General features: G+C 46.8%; 1 long non-coding RNA gene across 2 annotated transcripts; it reads left to right on the top strand.

The window, feature by feature from the left end:
- Positions 1-734: 734 nt before the first annotated feature.
- On the top strand, positions 735-8,137 carry LOC148217787 (uncharacterized). Of its 2 annotated transcripts, XR_015800755.1 has the most exons (5): positions 735-1,149; positions 4,698-5,287; positions 5,662-5,814; positions 7,258-7,376; positions 7,920-8,137. It is a non-coding gene; the product is annotated as an uncharacterized LOC148217787 (long non-coding RNA). The 2 variants fall into 2 exon arrangements; XR_015800756.1 differs by lacking the exon at positions 5,662-5,814 and having other exon boundaries at positions 4,698-4,926.
- Positions 8,138-9,392: the final 1,255 nt, after the last annotated feature.

Genomic DNA, 9,392 nt, shown 5'->3' with positions numbered 1-9,392 from the left:
AAGACAAACAAAAGACACGAAAAGCACGAGAGACAAGCGACGCAACACCCACGGAGACCGCTCTGCCCTGCGTGCCTCTGGGCTGCGATCAAACGGATCGTCTTTATGGGGCCTGAGGGGCCGCTTCCTGGACGTCCCCATCTGCAAATCTGCCTCCGAGATCCCCCCTAAAAAGTCCACACCCATCACCTCGCTCCCACCCCCTGTGTGTTCGCAGCCCTCCGCTTATCTCTCCGAAGTCCGGGGATGAGAATCCGGGTCCGCCGTGAAGGAAGGCCCCCCCGCCCTCTGGGATGTTCCTGCGGTCGGCTACAGTGGTCCCGAGGACCGAGGGACTACGCAAAATGAGATGGCCGAGGGTAAAATGACGGCGAGCGAGTGAGACCGGAAAAAACGGTGGAAGGAGCGTTCGTTCCCAGAACGACGGAGACGATGCCCGGCAATCCTTCCTCGAGCTTTGCGTTCTTCGAATCCCCATCTGTCGTAATGGACCCTTGCGGCGCAGAGCTGTCCACACGGCTTTTAAAAAATGGCGAAAGACATCGGATCGGATGCTCTACGTTAACTCCTGACCTGATACGCTGCTCCCCTTCCCTCTCCTGGACACGGTTCTTAACTCGCTCGTCCGAAGCCTCGGTCTCAAGCGTGATCTTTGACGCGAGGCACGTGCCTTTCGTAACCCTACGGATACGCCGAAAAAATCTCAAGTGCGGTACCGGACGCTACCTGGAATTTCCGGAAGTTGTGTTCCTCCTAAAAAAACAAAACCGAAAGCTCCTTACCACCTCTGAACACACAACCCAAAATCATTGATGCAAATACTCACTGTTTTTGATGCTGTTTTCTTCACTAAATCTTCAAAGCCTTTGCTGCTTTAGATACCTAAAAGCATTTCCTGAAAACAAGCTGAGATAAGGAAAAACAGCCTCTTCACAGAAGTGGCAGGAGAGCCCTTATCCTAGCTGATCCCTGAGAGGGAATGAAGGCCCTCAGCAAAACCTGGGGTTAATATACCCCTGATTGGGCCCCTCCTGGCCCGCCCAGGAAGAGGAGGAGCAAATCCCACCAGGGATAAAAGGCCTCAGAAGAGCTGCAGCTGTTTGGCTCTCCTGACTTAAATTCAAGAGGAGGAAATTCAAGGAGAAAAAGGTGAGTCTTTTCTCAATATAAAAGAAAAGTTTTCAGGGAAATGAAAGCACTTTCCTTTGGGCAACAACTGCTTTGAGAAAAAGGGCAGAAATCAGGTCAGAAATAAAACTTTGTGTTTCATCAGCATAGCTAAATAACTCAGGTAATTTATTAAGCTGCATAATTGCCCCTTAGCAATTGCTAAGCAATGCAGCAAATGTGACTAAGCAGTTGGGACTAGAAAGGAATGAGATGAATGGCCTAAGTCTCACAGACACCTCCATTTAGGGTTATCTATATTATAAATAGAAACAGTAAAAATGAAAATTCTCTGTGAAGCAAAACTCACCCCCAGTTCCCCAGCCTTCAGTTGGGAAGAGTTGTTTCGCGTTCCAAAGGCAGCAAGGCTCGTAAGTGACGGTGGCTCGGGCGTGGGAGAAATCCCGATTCCTTCAGAATTTTAGCAAGCGGAAGCAAAGCCGTAAATGGCGACTGTGGGCCTTTTCCCCGTGAAACTAAACTCATCCTCCCGGTTTGCTAATATGAGTTTGGGGGAGTCGTTTGTCGCTCCAAAGTCATCGAGGGTTCTAAACGGTGGCTAAACGAGTCAGAGAGAAATCCCGATCGGTTTGAAATTTTAGCGGGCGGAATCTCGGTCTCGTGCGCGGAGCGCCGGGCCCAAATGGTAGCCCTTTTCCCCGTGAAACAAAAATCCCTCCCGTCATCTTGACGGAGGCCGTGCCCGAGACCGAGACGCGGGACTCTATGATCCGAGTGATAAAAAGCACTTTCTTGTTCTGACTGCGCCTTAAATACCGTTATAAATGTTCACAGGCAAGCGCTTGCGATTGCTTGAAAGTTCAGGTTGCTCAGCTCTCTGACCAATAGCTCCTGCAGCTCGGTTTGGGACACATCGGTCAAATCCTTATCTATCTCCGATTCTGTCCGGCAGTAGATTTTGCCATTCGTTGTGCCGTAGAGGGCTTTGTTCCCTAGCGTTGCGGGGCTAGCGCTCGTAAAGGCAAAATCCTGGCGTACGGTTCTTGAACCGTGTGAGTGTGTCCTGATCGTGAGAGCGAGTGGGAAAGAGAGCTCGTTTGAGATGTGCTTTTAGCAGGAAGCGAGTGGGAGTTTGGACCCGCGGTTCAGTTCTCGGGCGACTGAAACGGCCGGGGAAAAACGAGGCGAGTGGGGTGCGTGAAACTCTTAAAAACTCCCTCCCTGCTGTTACCGTGGTGCGTGCGTTGTGGTTACCAAAGACAGTATATTCACTCTAACTGTATTTCTGAGGCAATACTGCCTTTTGACTTGTGCAAAAAGTTATAAGGGAAGCGCAGCCCGAGTGAAAGAGTTTATTAGGAAATGAGGCATGAATATGATTTTAAGTACAGAGGCTGTGTTTGCAGATTGTTGAAATCAGAATAAGAGCAGCGTCAGTTTAAGGATCCAATCTAACCGGATGAATAGAAGCAATTCCTTTACCTCAGTGGTTTGGGCTTGACCCACGGGAGTTTGTAAATTCAGTAAACTAGTGGACAGACAGGAGGAATAAGAGAACATATTTTAAAAGTTTATATCGGACATCTGCTGGAGGACTTGTGGCTTTGGATTGGGAGCTGTGGAAAATTTAGAGAGTTAAGAAAGAGTGAATGAAATAGCTTGTATTTGTAAGAATTTTCCTGCAGTTTTTGGTGCATCTAGAGGTTGGCCTAGTGCCTGGGTGCTATTACTATCGTTCTTCTGCTAACCAGCACAGTAAATGTAAACAACAGCTCCTTGATCGAGCTGGTAAGTGGAAAGTTACATTTAGTACCCGAGCTGTGGGCTGTAAGAAAAAGTCTAGGAAAGGATTGCAAGGATCTTGTCTTGCTGAGTGAAAAGCAGGACAAGAAGCAAAGGACAAGATAATAAGAATTAAAGCAGAGGTACCGGTTTTGTTAAGGAGGGATGACGGGAACTAACCAGAGTAAAGAGATCCCTAAAACCAGTCCTTTGGGGTGCGTTTTGGCACATGGGAAGGAGCTAGCGGGGCACGGAGGCTCAGAGAACCAAAAGACCCTTGAAAAGTTTTGTACACAATGGTGGCCGCTTTATAACTTGAGGGGGGAGCCAGGTGGCCCTCAGCTGGACATTTACATAATGAAACTTTGTTACGGCTTATGTTATTTTTGAGACACGGAAATGGGAGGAGGCAACTTACGCTGAGCGTTTGGGGGTTTTTTTGGTTTTTTCTCTCCTGAATCACCCTGAGTGACAGAAAGATTGTGGACCCAGGGCCCCCTCTGACCCCTTGGTATCGGTCTTAGAAAAAGACAACGAGGCTAAATTAAAATAATGTTGCAGTACGTGCTCCGTAATCCGACGCTGCGCACACCCTGATAAGGTGTATCCAGCTAACCCTCTGGAATAAGAACCGGGGAATTTGTTTGAACCACCCGCTAAAAGGCAAAGGGGGGTGAGAGGGGAAGCAAATTTAAGACGGTTATTAACCTCAACTCCTGCTTTACCTTCTACTTCTGAAAAAAAAAAAAGCCAGCTAGAGTTGCTTCAGCTCCTATTCCCTCATTCCACCTCCTGAAATTTCTATGTCCCATCCCCCGCTCCGGTCCCATTCCGCCTCCTGAGATTTCTTCTTCTATCCCGACTCCGGCATATGTTCCATCCCCTGCTCTAGTCAAAGCAATTTCTATTTCAACTTCGGTATCCAGAAGGAAGAAAAGCTGATGATCAAAGAAGAGGAGATTGAAAAGAGGAACGGAGCAGAGGATCTTACCCTAGGAGACCCTCCGGATACAATAAAAGTAGGGAACAAAGAAAAAAAAACTTTTGATAAACACGGGAGCAACATATTCAATGCTAAATAAAGCCTTAATACCAATAACAGATGATTATGTCACGGTAAAGGGGGCAACTGGCCAATCTGAAAGGGCTTATTTTTGTAGCCCATTGAAATATAAGTTTGGGAAACAATGGGGAATTCACAGGTTTTTACGTGCGCCCTATGCTCCATTAGCGCTTTTGGGTAAGAATCTATTGGAACTATTAAAAGCAAAAATAATATTCAAAACTGGGGAAATTAGTTTGGAGGTAAATGATCGGCAATACGTGGGACTGTTAAATTTAATGCTAATAACCAAAGATATTGCGGCTGAAAACAAAGAAGAAATTATTAAGAAAATAATAGATCAGCTGCTCCCTGGGGTGTGGGCCTCCAATATACCGGCGAGAGCAAAGAATGCTCTGCCTGTACAAATCTGGCTTAAAGAAGGAAAACAACCGGTTAAAATTAGACAATACCCCTTAAAAAAGGAAAGTAGGGAAGGGATTGGTCCAGTAATTAAGAACTTTTTGCAAATAGGACTACTAAAAAATGTCAATCTGATTTTAATACTCCTATTTTGTCTGTAAAAAAGCCCGATGGATCGTACAGGTTAGTACAAGATTTGCGAGCTGTTACCGGCGGTAGCCAACCCCTACACCTTGTTAACTCGTTTAACATCCAAACTAACCCGGTTTACTTTTTTAGATTTAAAGGATGCTTTCTTTTACCTTTCTCTCCATGAAACCAGCCAGAAAATTTTTGCATTTGAATGGGAAAATCCCAAAACTGGACGTAAAACTCGGCTCACGTGGTGCGTACTACCCCAGGGGCTCAAGAACTCCCCTACCATATTTGGAGAACAGCTGGTAAAAGATCTAGAATCCTGGGAAGCTCCATCAGAAGAGGGACAGCTGCTACAGTATGTGGACGACCTCCTGATAGCTACTGAAACTCAAGAAGCATGTATGGAGTGGACGGTAAGCCTCCTAAATTTTTTGGGGGTCTACAGGGGTATCCCAGAAGAAAGCCCAGATGGTGACATGAACAGTTGTCTATTTGAGCTATGAGATTAGTGCTGGACAAAGAACCTTGGGACGGGATCGCAAGGAAACAATACGCCAGACCGCAACACCCCAAGCGGTGAAAGAACTGAGAACCTTCTTGGGCATGACAGGGTGGTGCAGACTGTGGATTTACAATTATGGGCTGTTAGTCAAACTCCTATATACCTTGATTACAAAAGGAAGCAGAGATCTCCAGTGGATGAAAGAAGCAACACGAGCCTTTGACCAACTAAAGAGGGCTCTCATGTCAGCTCCGGCCCTGGGACTTCCAGATGTGAGTAAACAGCTCTTTCTGTTTTTTCACGAAAAGCAGGGGATTGCTCTGGGAATACCAGCGCAAGACCCGGGCCCGTACCGGAGGGCAGTCGCCTACCTCTCCAAACAGCTGGACGCGGCAGCCAAGGGGTGGCCAGGGTGCCTGAGAGCTGTTGCAGCGGTAGCACTGAACATCCGAGAGGCACGCAAATTCACCCTAGGCCAGAAGATGACCGTGGCAGTATCCCACACGGCGTCTGCAGTCCCAGAGGTGAAAGGAAGACGTTGGCTTTCCCCACAAAAATTTCTAAAGTACCAGGCCATACTAACAGAATAAGATGATGTTGAAATTGTGGTAACTAACACCGTCAATGCAGCTTCTTTCCTCAGCAGGAGTATGGGAGAACCAGTGATCCGTGACTGCCTGGAGACCACTGAAGCCGCTTACTCCAGTCGCCCGGATCTGAAGGACAACGCTCTCGGGGACGCTGAGACCTGGTTCACCGATGGGAGCAGCTACAGCATCAGTGGAAAAAGACATGCTAGGTATGCAGTTACCACAATAGCGAGGTGATAGAGTCCGGACCATTGCCAACAAATACCTCTGCACGGAAGGCTGAAATAATCACCTTAACCCAGGCCTTAGAGCTAGCTGAAGGAAAAAAACAACATGTATACACCAAAAAGTGAGCTCTGAATTGGAAAAAGGAAATGAGCTGGTGGACTGTGATAGGTTGACTTAGGAAGAAGAAACTCAGAAGAGATTCTTCCTAAGGGAATTTCCTCTGTGGGGGTTGGGATACCTGCAACAGCCAATTAGAGAAAGTTAGTTCGCTCCGTGAACACACATTTTGAGGAAGGTAATCCGGAACTGACCCTCTTTGTCTTCCGGCGGCTGAGCAGGTAACACCAACCCGAGCTTCCCTCTCCCCCATGCGGGGGGGGGGGAGGCTCGGGAGGCCGCTTGGGCCCCGTTTGCCAACGAGGGGGACCCGATGGCCAGGGGGAGAAAAAGTTGTGTGATAAGACCTTCACGGCTTCCTCCTCCACGAGCCTGCGGCTCTGGCATGGGGGGAGGCTGACTCTTGCTGCCGCCGGACGGGCCGGGCCTGCCCGGGTGGCCATGAGCAGTGTGGGGCTGCAGCCCAGCCCCAGAAAGGCTGATTGACACCTCAGCTGCCCCCCCCCAGCACGGCCTGAGCCTGGCCCAACTTTAGTAGTTGTGTTAAACTTTAACTCTTTAGTGCTCAGATAAGATTTGCAAAGCCTCCAGCCTTTCCTTTGAATATGAAAGGGAATAAGAAGATTTCTGAAGTCAGTGATGTAAGAGCTAAGTTTTTAAGATGGAAAGAGAATGAGAAGATGCTGAAATGGCTGAAAATCTTTTTGTGAAATCGTAGGAATGAACTGATGTACTGAATATTCCTATAAACCATGGAAAGAGACATGGGGGGATGGAAATGTTCCATTTAATAGATGATTTGACTAAAAAGCACCTGTGTTGAGAATTTCTGTCCTGAGAAAAGAAGGGGATTTTGGTTTTCTGAAGATGAAGCCTGAGCAGAGAAAAAGGAGACAAAGAGAATCTTTGCTGTCAAACATTTCATTCTTAAAAGTAATACCCCATGAGACAGACATGGCCCACATCTACAACTTTGGGACGGTTGTAGAGTTGGGAGGAGCGTCACGGTTGCAGGTTCCCGGGCGGATGCAAATCGTGAAAGATAAAACCACAAGAGAACTGGTTTTTTCCTTCTTGTGGGAAAAATCCCTACAACTTCCACAAGAAGAAGCTTCTTTCTCCAGAAGTGAACTGAGAAAGACTAAATTGGGCACTGACCGAAGTATTTGTTATATGTTTGTTTTGTTGTTGTGAAGATTGCGAGAGGGAGGGAAGGAGTGATCTAAAAACTCTTATTCTGAAAAAAATTTTTTTTTCCTCTCTTTTTGTTTGTGTAGTTAATAAATTTTCTTTTATACTCTCTCAAGTTTTAGGCCTGCCTTGCTCTCTTACTCCTGGTTCTGTCTCACAACAAGAAAAATAAGTTTATTCAAATTAGCAACTCAAACTCAAGACATGGACAGAAAGGCAAAAGAAACAGCTAAAGGTAAGGTAATTATTAAAACAATTGAGGCATCTTTAATTCTAGATGGGCAAATTTCTATGAAAGGTAAGCCAGGATACAATAAAAGGGACAAAAGGCTCATTGGAATGAGTAAAGTGAGTAAATGGGATGAGTAAATGAATAGATGGAGCGAGTAAATAAGTAAGTAAATAAAATAAGTTTTAAGTGCTTTTAGAGAGTAAAAGATCTTAGATGCCTGAGAAGTAGCACATGCTCTAGTGAAGGTTAAAAAACATGCTAGTGTTTCCTTAAGGGCTCCAAGAACCTAGCTTCAGATACAATAGTCAAGAATATTGCTTACATTTTTCAGTTAAAACAAGATAGGCCACGTGCGTAGTTTATACGTAGCCTAGCGTGCTAAAAAACTACAATTCTGATAGGTTAAGGAGTAGCAGTCCGAGTTTGTGTCTTAGCTTGCTTGGAAGTTTCTATAAAAGAACACGCCTCGGGGAGAGCCGGGGCTTCATGCCGTGGCTTTATGCCATTGCTTTAATGCCTTTGCTTTGCTCTGTTTTTGCCTTTGAGACTGATGCAGTTCTACAAGAAATAACTTTACAGCAACCGTTAGCTGCTTCGCTTTTTTAAAAAGGAGAACAAGCCCAACAGCGTAGGAGCCCTTAAAGGCACCCGGAGGTTTCCAGAAACTCGTTACACTCCCCACGGATGAAGACCCGTCTATTGGCCGAGGACCACGAGGACGTCCGTCTCCTCTGCTGGTAGCTATTTTCCCTTCCCTCTCTCTTTTTCTCTCTGTACTTTGTTTCTTATATCTCTCTACTCGATCGCAACTGAGTTGTTGCCATCTAAAAAAAATGCATTGCTGTGAAAAAACTCATTTTGTCCCCTGCCATTTGCCTGTTTGCACCCTTCTGATCAAAAGAACCATCACGAGCCCCGCCCCGTATCAAGCGGATCGTGAGGGTAAATTGGTGTCACGGACAGGATTTTCTGGCAGACAGAAGGGATGCGAGGTTGTCTGTAGTCTGTAGCAGGGGAAGGAAGTCTTACTCCAGCCGCACCTAGCTGGCCACCTTGAATGGGTGAGCCTGTCTAGAAAGCAAGGGGGGTAATTCTGATTTCCCGCAGACTGCAGACACCTTGGTGTAAAGCATCCCCACACTCGCTCGAGGGCTCTGTCGTCAGAATTTCACAAAAGATCTACTGGTGCAAAAGGCGGGACGCTGTTGTTGTTGTTTTTTATGATGTTTGACTGCTTGGTGTAGCTAAGAGACAACCCGGTGTTTTGTAACTAAGGACTGCCTTCCAAGTAGTTTGGTCTCTTCACCCGCACAGGGAAGCGAAGGGGGGCACACAGGGGAAGCTGTTTCGTTGTGTGTGGTAACTTAAGAGATAGACCTCCCCGTTGTGGTTTTTACTTTTCCCTTCACAAAATGACTGAGAATTCCACTGTAACAGATAAAGCTGCATTTTGTGCTCTATTAGCTAAATATAGGGGCAGACCGTCCCAAGGTGGGTAAAAATGGGCCAACAAAAATTGGTTTAATCTAGAAAATACCATTGATAGAATATGTTCTTTTGCAACATGAATCAAAGTTCAGACGGGGCAACAAGATAACCATACTCTGCTCGGTTTTGGGAGCTTCTCTTTGTCCTGGTTTTGGGCAAATTTGGGGGGAAAACCTCCAGAAGGAGCCCCCAGACAGCAAACCCCACGACTCCTCCCCCCCACCCCACCGGGTTCGGGAAGAATTTCCTCGGAGAAGAGTGGGAGAAAAAACCTGTTTATTTAACAAGCAAGACACTCCCCAGCACAGGGAAAAAAGACAACACCAGCTGACAAAAAAAACTCTTTCACCGTTCTGAAGGGATGACAAACTCAGTCTCTCTGGCGAGTGGTCGCTCAGTTATCAGTCTCTGGCGCTTGGGAATGGCTGCTGCCGGTGACAGAGTGTAGACTCCCGGTGTTTCTTGGGGTTTCCCAGGTCCCCGTCCGGAACAGGTTCAGATGGTATCCGGGAGAGGGAGGGGACGGGGTGG

This window comes from Sturnus vulgaris, unplaced genomic scaffold, assembly GCF_052056855.1.
Source record: "Sturnus vulgaris isolate bStuVul1 unplaced genomic scaffold, bStuVul1.hap1 Scaffold_298, whole genome shotgun sequence".
NCBI classification, from domain to species: Eukaryota; Metazoa; Chordata; class Aves; order Passeriformes; family Sturnidae; genus Sturnus; species Sturnus vulgaris.
Note: the sequence above shows the minus strand (reverse complement) of the source record. Positions and strands in the feature narration are given on the sequence as shown.